Source organism: Myodes glareolus, chromosome 1 (genome assembly GCF_982192425.1).
Source record: "Myodes glareolus chromosome 1, mMyoGla1.1, whole genome shotgun sequence".
Lineage (NCBI taxonomy): Eukaryota > Metazoa > Chordata > Mammalia > Rodentia > Cricetidae > Myodes > Myodes glareolus.
In genome coordinates this window covers 11,744,220-11,756,762 of record NC_142026.1, presented here as the reverse complement: position 1 = coordinate 11,756,762, position 12,543 = coordinate 11,744,220, and positions in this window count along the sequence as shown.

The window sequence follows — 12,543 nt, the reverse complement described above, 5'->3', positions numbered from 1 at the left end:
TGTCTGAATTGGTGACTGAAATTTCCACATGCTCTCAAGAATGAGCATCACAATTTCATTCTGGAAATTTTCTATTGAAACTATCAATCAGTTATACTTTTGGGGAAAAGGTCTTGCTTCTTCATTTCCCCAGTTACTGGCATTTAAAACCTCAGTGCTGCAACTGTCTATTTGATGAACTTCTCCTGTGCTTTTTAAGTCCTTTGAAGAGATGGCTTTGGTCTCCTGCAACGTCTTTGAACATCCTTTAAACACCATGTACTCATGCTGGCACTCTTGGCCATACTATTTTTCCTCATAAATTGGTCACTTAAGACCTTTCATAATCTGGCCCAAAGCTCCATTTCCAGGCTGACCTCCACAGACCTCCTGATTGGATTGTTCCTTGTTTCCTGTGGTCTCGCTATTATGATATATATATAAATATAATTCCATAATCACACCCTTTTCTGCCTAGAATCTCCCCTTATTCTAGTGCTATTTGAAAATCATTACTTAAAGTAGTTGCCCAATAATCTGACTTATGAACATATAATAGAATATCTATTACCTATCTTATGTACATATATATAAAACTTGTCCGTTTAGTTATGTTATAGGAAATAAATATATTTATCCCATCTATGCATCTCTGATTTCTATACCAGTAAGTTTGATTTTTATAAATATTCTTATTGATTACTTTTTTGTAAAGTGCCTAAATAATGATTACATATTTATTATGTGTCACCTTGTCTCAGAGCAATGTTATTAAATTTTCATGGCTATTGCTGTTTTTATAGCAATATTATTTTCCATGGAACATTGCCATCACCTGGCCCTTTGAGTGTAAGGACAATAATAACACAAATTTAATTAAAAAATGTTATGTACTCCCTAACCAAGAGGATTCCCTTTCATCAATAAGACAAAAGCTCTATTGAACGTGTTATTGCACTGATAAGTAATTTCAAATGAGATTACAATGCAAATGAGTTGGCTAGGTTGTGTTTTTATTCTTGGTAGGAAAGCGAAACCAGATTTGTGATTTTGATGGATTCCTCATTAAAACGGACCATGCCTGACTTGTATAAATACGCTCTAAAAATAAGGGCTGACCATTAATACGCTCAGTGTTGACTATAATGCTTTCTGTGTGCTGGAATACTAAGTGATGCATTTAATGTCATGGATGAAGTAGGAAGAAAATCAGGCGTGACACTTAACATGTTTTACAGACAGTGACAGCTTTCGTTCTCATCTTCCTTGGTGCTGTAAAATTCGTGTTTCACGTTGCACTATGCCTTTGTTAGGAGGAGGCAAAAGTATATTAAGGCATCCGTAACATATAACATAAAAACAACAGAGGACAGGTAGGCCTCCCAAAATTATCTCTTGACTGAAAGTGTCATACACTTGTATGCTATAGTAGTTTTCTATTTTACTTTGTGAACAAAAATTCATGCTTTTCATTAATGAAAATGGAGACAGTACTTTCCACGTCCAATCATTAATGATAGAATCTTTATGAGAGAAAGAGTTGTTTCATTACCATATCATTTCAAGCAATCCACTGGGCTGGAGTTTACATACAGCATTTATCTTCCCTACTGTTTTAAAATGTTTATTTTAAAATAATTCTTGTGCATTTGTTTAAAAAGGAAGAGATGGTAGCATCAAGGTTGCCATAGTATTGTTTAAACCTCCAAGTTTTGCGGATAGGATACTGTGCTGTAACTCTTTTTTTTTAAAAAAAAAACTATTATTTTCATAGATTTTGGCATTATTTTTGTAGTCATAAATAGATAGTACACTTTAAGAACACACCAGTACTGTTTATAACAAATAAAGCATGATATGTTTGCACCTAATACGAACATGAATGTATCTGTGGTTTCTTCTTTCTTTCTCTTTCTTTCTTTCTTTCTTTCTTTCTTTCTTTCTTTCTTTCTTTCTTTATTTCTTTCTTTCCTCCCCCTTTCTCTTTCTCTCTCTCTTTTAGCACACTTGCATCTGGAAGATATTCATAAATAGTTTTACGTTGGATTACATTCCATAATAACACATACAAGAGAAAGTGTTTTATAAGTTTCATAAAATAGGTGCAAATAATAAGCTGTGAACCATGTGATTTTTAAGGTGTGCATCATACCAATAATCCTGTATATCTTGTAAAAGTGAAGTAGGTTTATACATTAATGTGATTTCAATCTAGAAAGAAATTGCAATACATTTTAAACTTCATTGAATGCAATACCTATATATGACGAGAGAAGTATTCTAAAGACCACACCATGTAAATGCAATTATAAGTTTAAAACTGTCAGGAAAATAGGCAACACAAAAACCAAAACAAAAACCTCTATGACAGTTAAGTGTGCCTTGGTGTGTAAGACTGGGACACACTGAGGTGCAAAGGTACACAGTTCTGGGGTGCAAAGCCCTGTCTCATGAATCTTCTAAATTTGCGGTGGTACACACATTTGACCAGTAACAGATTTGCTAGTTGTGTGTTTGCAGTACTTTGTACAGTCATTGAACTGCACGAGGCAGGAACACAGAGCAGCTGGACGCATCAGATTCTCTCTGAGGTCATCCTGATGAATGTGAGGTTACGCTCTGCTCCTCTGCATATAGTAGGAAAGCCTGCTCAGACTTCTTTTTATCTGCGACACAGACCCTTGGTGAACGAGTTGGACATATTTATTTATAACTCAGTCAGATCACACAGAGATCCATACACAGTTGCGGTAGAATGCATTATGAGCTGGTGTGATGATGCAGTCTTTGACTACACATTTTCTAGAACATGGTTGTTATATTCTTCTTAAATAATTTTATCCTCAAGAAAATATGTGACTACACACACATACACAACTCATGTATGTATGTATATATGTTATGTTATGAACAGACATGAAAGTATACTTTTTATTCAGTTTTTTTCTACAATAAATTTTGGCTTTTTTGTTTTACTGTTTTTTTGTTTTGCAAGATGTGTCATTCTTCCAGTTGAGAGGATTGGCGTCTAGTCTGACTCACAGACTAAAACCCACTTGTACTTCATGGGCGACCATGAAAACTGCCCGGGACCTTTTATTATTTAAGTATGATTCTATGATTCCCTAAGAGGGAAGGCTGAGATTACAGTTTATATCAGGCTCATTTCACAGTGAACTCAGAGTCGTGAGCTCCCATTTTACAGTGCACCACCATGTGAACTCACAGTCGTGAATTCTTCTTTATTATTTGATGGCAGCAACGTCGGGAAGATCTCTGGAAACTTTCTGACGTTTAGCTTGCTCATATTAAATTCAATGGACGATTAACTTTGACTTCACTTTGAATGCTGGGCTCTGGACTCATATTTGCATCATTTTTCATTGTTTAATTCCAGAGAGGCTGAGGAACTGCTTGTCTAGTACCTAACAGGGTGGTGAACTCATTGGCTAAGATTAAGCTACTTAGTGAGACACAAGACAATTGAAAATATTCATTGAGATTTTTATAAAAATTGTGCCTGGTCTGGATCTTGAACATACTGAGATTGCTTCTTGATTCCTAATATTCCACCTGGAGATTGTCTTCACATGAAGCTCGAACTCATAATACCTTTACAGAAGTAAGGTTCTTCCCTATGTTCTCTGCCTAGACTGTTTCATCTTAAGAGTCTTTTACGGCAAAACTTGGAGATTAAAATTTGGTTCTTTACCCTCATTTTAAACCATCTATTTGCTTATCTTTAATCTCTTTTGAGCCCTTCTTTAAGTCATTACCCTCGACTATGACACCAAATGTTTTCTACACTCCAATTCTCAGCTCTTTCATGAAAACGCACGGTTTAAAGCCCCTATGTGGAATCATTCCGGTTTATCCTCACCCCACAGGTGCACACTTTTCCGCCGAGAGTACCTTGTGACATGGCATGACGTGCCTTCCCATTCCCATGCTGCCCAGGAGATGTTTTGAGCTCCGTTGTGAACATTTAAGACTCGCTGTGCCCACTGTTTCACAGAAGGCTGTGCACGTGCCTGCAGCACTTTGAAAGCTTCAGCTGGTGTTTGCCGTTCCCTGGAAGCTCACCTTCGTCCCTCAGGCATATTATTAAGCCTTATCTTCTCTCTGAAGCTCTTGGATTATTCTTCCTCTTCTTCACAGGGCACCTAATGCACAGGCTGGACATTGTGTTTTTGGAGAATTTTAAATAGCTAAACTGTTTCCTGTGTAAGTTTTATTTCCATGAGGTCAGAGCTATCATTTCTTTATCATTATGACCCCTATCTTTTTGTTGTTGTTTTTTTCGAGGCAGGGTTTCTCTGTAGCTTTGGAGCCTGTACTGGAACTAGATCTTGCAGACCAGGCTGGTCTCGAACTCACAGAGATCCGCCTGCCTCTGCCTTCTTTGCTGGAATTAAAGGCGTGGAGGAGGGGCGGAAATGGAAACTTTTATAAATGAATAAACTTTTATAAATTTAAAAAAAGAAAAAAGGCATGAGCCACCACCGCCAGACTGACCCCTATCTTTCTTAAGCAACCTTATTAAGCATGTCAATATTTTAGTATTTGCAGTATTTCACATATTTAAAAATATTTATTTCTCAAATCCTTCTTGAGTACAATTTTTATTTACAACATGCCTTGAACTAAATACATTTCCCAAAATGCTAATGTTTTTCTATATCAGAGTTAGTTTTCCTGGTACTTGCTCGTTTTCAACTACAAATTCAATACAAAATATGCGATAAAACATCGAGAAAAGTTTCTATCTATAAAACCCATTGTTTTACTAGTGATTCAATAGCTGGACTTAAGCCCTGCTGCCTGCCCCTTTTCTGTTTAGGCTGAGGGATACAGAGGGACTGGCTTGAGCCACCTGTTCAGACCAACCGGACGTTTCCCTGGGGTTCTTTTCCCAAAGATTCTGAGAGAGAGAAAAAGGCTCCAATGTGTAAATATTCATTGTATAGCTCTGAAGAGGATCTTGTGAAAATATTTATAGCTTTTCCCCAGCGGTGTGTGAGAATCATAGTATGAAGGGGACCTTCCTGTAGCCGGAGGCCGTGACTTGGGGTTTGGACTGACTCTGCAACATTCACTTCTAGTTAATGGGAGCTGTCAGGTAGAGGGCACCAACCTGTCACCTTTATAGAGTATGTATGAAAGCAAAGCTGACAGAATTTAGTTTCTTCTTGATATGCCACCGTCCCCAACTCTAAAACGATCAGAAATTATGGAGGGCTTCAGCATCCAAGCTAATGGTTTGAAGGAAAGAGAAAATGACCCGTGTACTGCTGCTGGTGTTGGTCGCTCTAATAGCATTCTCTTATATTCTTTTAAAACACAACATGGGATACAGCAATGTTTATTTATTTGGTTGTATAATGGCATGGGCAAATGTTTTGATAAAAGAAAGAAGAAGGGGTGGGCAAAGGATTGAAATGTAATAGGTTGATGGTTAGCAAAACAAACATCTATTGTTGACTTTTAAAAACACATCTTGACTTTTATCTGAAAAATAGGAAATCTCTCATGGTCATCCCAAGGGGTTTTAAGAGAAACTTCCTATTTTAAACAGACACATCACAAACTCCCAGCAAATGCTGAACTTATAGAAAGTGTGCACATATGCAGTGTTGTATGTATTATGTTAAAATGTACTTCAGATTGGAAATAAATTGTATTACTTTCAGTCATTTTTCGTGTTTTTCTGAAGGTAACCATGAATGCAGTGCTTACTATAAATAGAGAGCATTGGTGTTCCTTTGAGTCACAGATTTGTTAGATAGCAAAATTCTTCTCCATAATGTCCTTATTTGGAAAGAGAAGTCCCAGCATTTTTACATGAGGCTATCACAATAAAAGTTCTAAATGCCCCTGTTATTGCTGTCTTATTTTGGCAATGTTCCAGCCACTTATTGACAATAATGCTTATCATTGTAGTAGGTAGTAGAAATAGTTCAGATGCTTTCCTTAACAAATGCTATATTTCATAGTCTGTCTTTTTTTCCTATTCAAGTAAGAATCACAATATTTGTTAGTTATATTCATTCTGGACCTAATGGTTTATAAATCATAAAAAAATCTGATGTACATGACATTTTTTAAAAAATATTTATTTATTTATTATGTCTACAATGGTCTGTCTGCACGTATGCCTGCAGGCCAGAAGAGGGCACCAGACCTCATTACAGATGGTTGTGAGTCACCACGTGGTTTCTGGGAATTAAACTCAGGACCTTTGGAAGAGAAGGCAATGCTCTTAACTGCTGAGCCATCTCTCCAGCCCCTGTATATGGCATTTTAAAGGCTTTTCAATGACTCAAAGTTATACATGATAAGTCAAACATTATGAAAATCTGGGGTTCCTTACCCACTTGTTAATAGAAAATTAGGGTTAATTTAATTTGCAATATATTTATAATGTGCTTTTTATTTTCACATCTTGATTTACTTCTACTCTTGGGGAGGTCATTTGGTTGTTTCTTATATCCATTCCAGACAGTATTTTAGTTTTTCATTTTGAAAGCAAGGAATTGTGTTGGTTGATTTGTTGGCTTGCAGATATATGTAGTATGTATTAGTAACATTTAAAACATTATCACATTTGTTAATTGGTGTTTTCACGTATGCATACAATGTTTTCTGATTACTCTTGCACACACCTTTCATTGCCTTTGTTCAACCCCTGTGACTCATACTCCTTCCATTTCATATGTACTTAGTTCTAGAAATCCAGTAAGCATACCATGGCCATCTGTGTGACTGTGAGTTTGAAATTTTGCAGTGGAGTCTTGTGGGCTCACTGGCAATTATAGAAGTGTTGGCAGATACTCACTCTTTTCTAGAGTATATCAGATGTGAGAAAGTTCTTTGAATCCCTTTCTCATGCGTATTTTGCTGTTGATAGGCCTAAGGTTGGCATGACCTTTGTAGGAAAAATCAATTTGCATTGAGTTGATGATTGGAATATCTGTATTATGCCCAAGAGATGGCATTTTGTAGTCCATTTTATCTTTGAAACCTTACTTCTTTATGTCTCATTTTCTGCAACGTGTTCTGAGTTTTGGAGGGGCTAATGTCAATGACTTCTTTCTGTCTAAGATGCAAACACTATGAATGCCTTTGTTGTGTTATAGTGGCACAGCTGTTAGAGGGGTAACATACAGTTCTCTGACAGGACTGAGGTGGACTCAATAGGAGGGAATCTATTTCTGGTATTGTAAAATTCAATAAAAAGAAAATATGACTAGGGGACTATAGAGAGCACTAAGCAGTGACGACGAATACACGTAATGCTCTTGCAACAGACTCTAGTTCAGTTCCCAGAACCCCTATCAGGCATCTTACAACTGCCCGTAAGTACAACTCCAGGGTACCTGACACTTCTGGTCCCTGACGGCATCTGCACTCACATGAACAGACCCATGCAGCCACACACACACACACACACACACACACACACACACACACACACACACACAATTTTAAATAAAAGAATTTTTTAAAATATAATTTGCCTGGGGAATTAAAGACCCAAGGGAAGGACCTAATAATGTTATTAGGCTAAATTGACATAATTTCAAACTGTCTTCTAATTATTTATGTTTAAACTCATAGAATAATGCTTACCGTATCTTTAGCCAGAAAAGCTTTTCTTTTGATATTGGGCATTTAATGGACAGGCTGGCTGGCTAGCTGTTTGACTGTCTGGCTGAGTGGTTGGATGCTTGGTTTGAGGTAGTTGCTGTCGATGTGGTAGCTCTGAGCAGAGATTTGAGAAGATCATTTCAGTGAAATAAGGAAAACTTTTGTTCCAGCCCAGTGTAATTGCAGACAAGACAAAATCTCTTCCTGGTAATGAACTCAACATTTTATTGCTATAAATGATAATAAACATTTTTTATTTGTAAAATAAATGAGACAAACTTAAAAGATCTATGAAAAGGTTTCAATAATTTGAATTAAAAAATTTTACCAAATCGATTGATTTTTTTCAGAAACTTCAAAGAAATTGCCCTACTGGGCATTTTTTTTAACTCCCTTTGGCCACTTTAAGACAACTTGTAGTTGTTAAAAAGGCAAAATCAAGACTGAATCTATAATTCACATTGTGTAAAGCTCAAGGTCAGGCACCTGTTTTCTTGTATGTGCTCGCTGAGTGTGCAGATTTCTGCTCTTCTATACCTCTCTAGACTCAATATACACCAGCTCTTAGGAGCCAAAAGGGCCATCGGCTACATCTGTTGCTACTATTTAGGATGACAGCAACACCTGGAACCACAAGACAGTTCATATGGCTGTTTCCCTTTCAGATAGGCAACTGAGAGAAGCTGTTACATAAAGTGTTCATTTATGCAAAGTTTTTTTTCAGTCTTAAGCTGTTTATATACAGAAACTCTGCCAACATTATGAATTTAGCTTACTATGTTGTTAACCAAGAAATCTAGCAATGAACATATTTAAATGTTAAAAACGTAAGTAATCTTTTAAAGCTTATACCAAAGAGGGAATCCCCATGCATTTCATCCTTGACCTCTGCTTCTACAATAATATGGAGATTAAAATTATTTAAACAATTCTCGACTCTTTCTTTGTAGGTCCAGTCCTTTGCATTAGATAGATGCATGAACATTAATAAAGATATTCTTTACAGAAATAAAGTCATATCTGGATGATTGTGGTGCTTTTTTCACATAAACCTTAGATAATTTGTATTTCACAGAATCATAATATTGTTTTTATAAAACCTTACATCAATTGATCAAGTTGGTTAATCAGACATTGGGTATTTTCTTGTCCAAGTCATGTACAGGAAATCATAGAGGTGTGTAATTAAACTGTGTTCTGCTCCTACTGTTAGCCATTGTATATGTCCTAGAGGAAAGTTTAATAAAATGCCTAGCACAGAAGATGCCCAAGGTAAATGAGAGATGATCACAAGGGATTGTGAGTTTGATGGTCACAAACCTGTGGCAGTTGAGTTCAATTGTAGTTCAAGGGATAGTGCATCTGGGGAGGTGGTTCATTAGTAACGTGTCTGTTGAACAGGTGTGGCAACCTGAGTTTGAATCTCTAGTACTCATGTAAAAATCTATCTTAGTGGAGGGCTTCTGCAAAGCCAGCATTGGGTTGATGTGGCAGGGGTTCAGACATTGGTGGACAACAAGAGGTCAGTCGTTTTGTCCACTGGTGAGTTCCTGGTTAAATGATAGGCCCCATCTGAAGAAATAGTATGGAGAGAAATACAGAAAACATAGCAGGGACCTGCACTCTGGTCTCTTCATGCATACATAAAAACACAAACACAAAATCAAAAAGTCCATGTGCCAGATCCACTCTGGTTGGTGTACAGACTAAGACCAAGCGTATTGTGATTGTATTCTCTACCTGCTTGGATTAATTAAAGTGAACTTATTCAGGATACATTGATAGTAGCTGCTTATAAATCTAAGAGCTAACTTCTTCATGAATGTGCATCAGAAGCTATACAAAAGAGCTCTCCTGTGGGTCCATGATTGTGTCATGCATCCACACACAAGAGACTACATCTGTGGTCATAGAATTAGTCTATAGTCTTTCTTTATCTAAACAACAGTGAAGTTGTTCTTGATTTGTTACATGTGTTGGGCAAACTGAGGTTCCAGAATAGAAATGGTTGTAATAAACTGTTGTAGTTAGGGTTATTATTACTGTGATCAAAGATGATGACCAAAGCAACTTGTAGAGGAATGGGTTTATTTGGCTTGCACTTGCGTATCACTGTTTATAATCAAAAGAAGTCAGGACAGGAACACAAGCAGGGCTGGCACTTGGAGGTGGGAGCTGATTCACAGGCCAACAAGAGGGTGCTGCTTACTGGCTTACTCCCCATAACTCACTCAGTCTACTTTCTTATAGAACACAGGACCACTTACCTAGAGATGGAACCACCCAGAATGGGCTGGGCCCTTCCCTCCCAAACCATCACTAATTAAGAAAATCATCCACATGTTTGCCTACAGTCACATCTTATGATTCAGACTTTTTTCCTTTTACATGACTCTAGCTTGTGTCAAGTTGAGACAAAACTTCCTAGTATATGGACAATATATGTAATGAAAATGTAGAAAAGACTAGCCACTGGTATTATCTAAAGACTTGTGTTCAAGTCAACCATTACTTATACTGTGATCTCTGACTAACATCATATTTTTGTTAGCAAATTTTTGAAAGGTATAGAAACACATAAGTGTCCAATTCAAGTTTATAATCCCAAATTGCCTAGCCATGTAATCTGATGTCAGTGTTTGCTGTCTGTCACCTGCCTGTCTGCCTGAATCCCTGCCTGTCTGTCTGTTTATTCTTCCATCTATGAATCACATAAACACAACAATATGTTGTCTCTTGTTTGATATAAAAATATACAATTAGAAATATGCAATTTCTTTACAGAATGGTTTCTTATTGCATCATGATACTAGTCTTCATCCTGAGACTCCTGTGATTAGGGTGTATAGTTGTGGAATGGAATGCCCTTCCTCAATGACAATATTATAGCATTCCCACAAAGTCAGCATCCCTCTTAGTTCTCCTACTAACAATTACTTTTACGTCTGTCCACACAAGCAACCCTTCAAAGTAATGGCCTCAAAGAATATCAGATTGCACAGTAAGCTTGTAAGATGCCCAGTTTAATTTAAGGGATCACCTTCCTCCCTTTTTATCAGCCTTGTCTTGGCAAATGATGTGCAGCAGAAATTCCAGATAATATTGTTTTATTCACACAGAATATACACATACATTCATATTTTTGCATTTTAAAAATATTAATTTGTTCATAGCTAAGGAAAATCTCTCACTGTGTTGAAAATCTTTCCTACATTCATAACGTAATAAATGCTTAAAGGATGCTCTTGCTTCTGAAATAAGGAACCCACTGTTTTGTAAACAAAGCGACAATAGGCATTCTGAGGAGGACAAGCTGGATTCATAACCCACTTGTTCGTACATGTGGCTCTGCCATTTGTTCTGACATCATCTCTTCAACCCTGAAAATAAATCTGACATCAACACTGTAACCACTGTGGGGCCTCTCTAGGAATCAGCGGGCTGGGAAACAAATTGCACGTCATTGCCTTTCTGTCCTCTTCAGAAGAGCACTTCTAGAATCAGAGTGTAAACACACTTCCCGTCCCCTCCCTTCCTGCCTCTTCCCCTTTCTCCTTTTCTCTGCCTATGGTTTCCCGAAAGACGGCTGATTTTGTCCCTCTGTAACAAATGTGTTTCTCATGTTTTGAAAATATTTATTGAGGCTTTCTGCCTCCCAGTTTGTCTTCCAAGAGTGCTGAACCACTTTCACGTCATTGGAACAGCGCTTGCTGACAGCCCACACACAACCTGTTATCCAGACACACTTGAAAATGTTCTATTTCGAAATAGTCAGAAAACTTGTGCATTTTAAAAAATATTTCTTCTTCATAAAGCTCTCTTCATTTGAATTGCCCTATTCAGCAGAGTGCATACTTAATAACAGCCACTCTCCCTTCAAGAGGGACCACAAGGGGAGTGCCTGTGTACGTAGCCATCACTTACTTCTTTGTTGCCTGGAATAGCGTTCCATTGTACAGGACTGGCCCAGAAACAATCTCCCATTACAAATGACTCAAACAACATTTTATTTCTATTTATTTATTTATTTATTTATAAAAACTTAGTGGCCATGGAGAAAATTTCTGCTTTTATTTCTTTGCCTGTGACATTGCACCTTATGATGGCAATTCTTGCTAAACCTGAGATTAAAATAAAATAAAAAATAAGAGTAGCAAAATGAACCCTGTATTTCTAAACAAAACAAAACAGTTGCAGAGTTTGGAGGTTTCTGTACAGCCACATATGTTAGACAAATGTAGCAGCTAGTTCAGTATCAGTCATGTGGACAAATCGAGCAGATTTCTTCAGGCGCAAACTCGAAGGAGCCAGGAACCAGTTGACCATCACACTGGCTGTCTCTGTGCTACAGCGTCAGCATTAGCAGAACAGAGTCAGTGGCTCAGGAGTTGAGAACTTATAAGAAAATCTGAGTCTCTTCAAGAAAATGCATTGACCAGGTAGTGGTGGCACACAGCTTTAATAACAGCACTCAGGCGACAGAGGCAGAAGGGTCTCTGTGAGTTCGAGGCCAGTTTTGTCTACAGAGGGAGTTGCAGGACAGCCAGGGCTTTGATACAGAGAAAGCCTGCTTCGAAAAACCAAAAATTTTTTAAAAAGAAAGGCACGTTGGACACGTTTAAATATTAATTCCTTACTGTTAGATACCTTGACTATGAAAATCATGTTTTCTGGAAGGACCCCAACCATCTCCTTTCCTATACCCCCTGCCCCGTGCCTGCTTTTGTCAGCCCACATTTAATGTCAATGTCATCAGTCCCTCTTCCTATGGATGAGTGAGACAGAATGTGAAGAAATGTTTATACCTAGAGACAATGACATAGTTTGAATATCTTGGGGATATGTTTATTTAAAACAAGAGGAACCCTGAAAGGAGTAGTGCAAAGAATGTTTGATTATTTTAAAACATTTCTACAG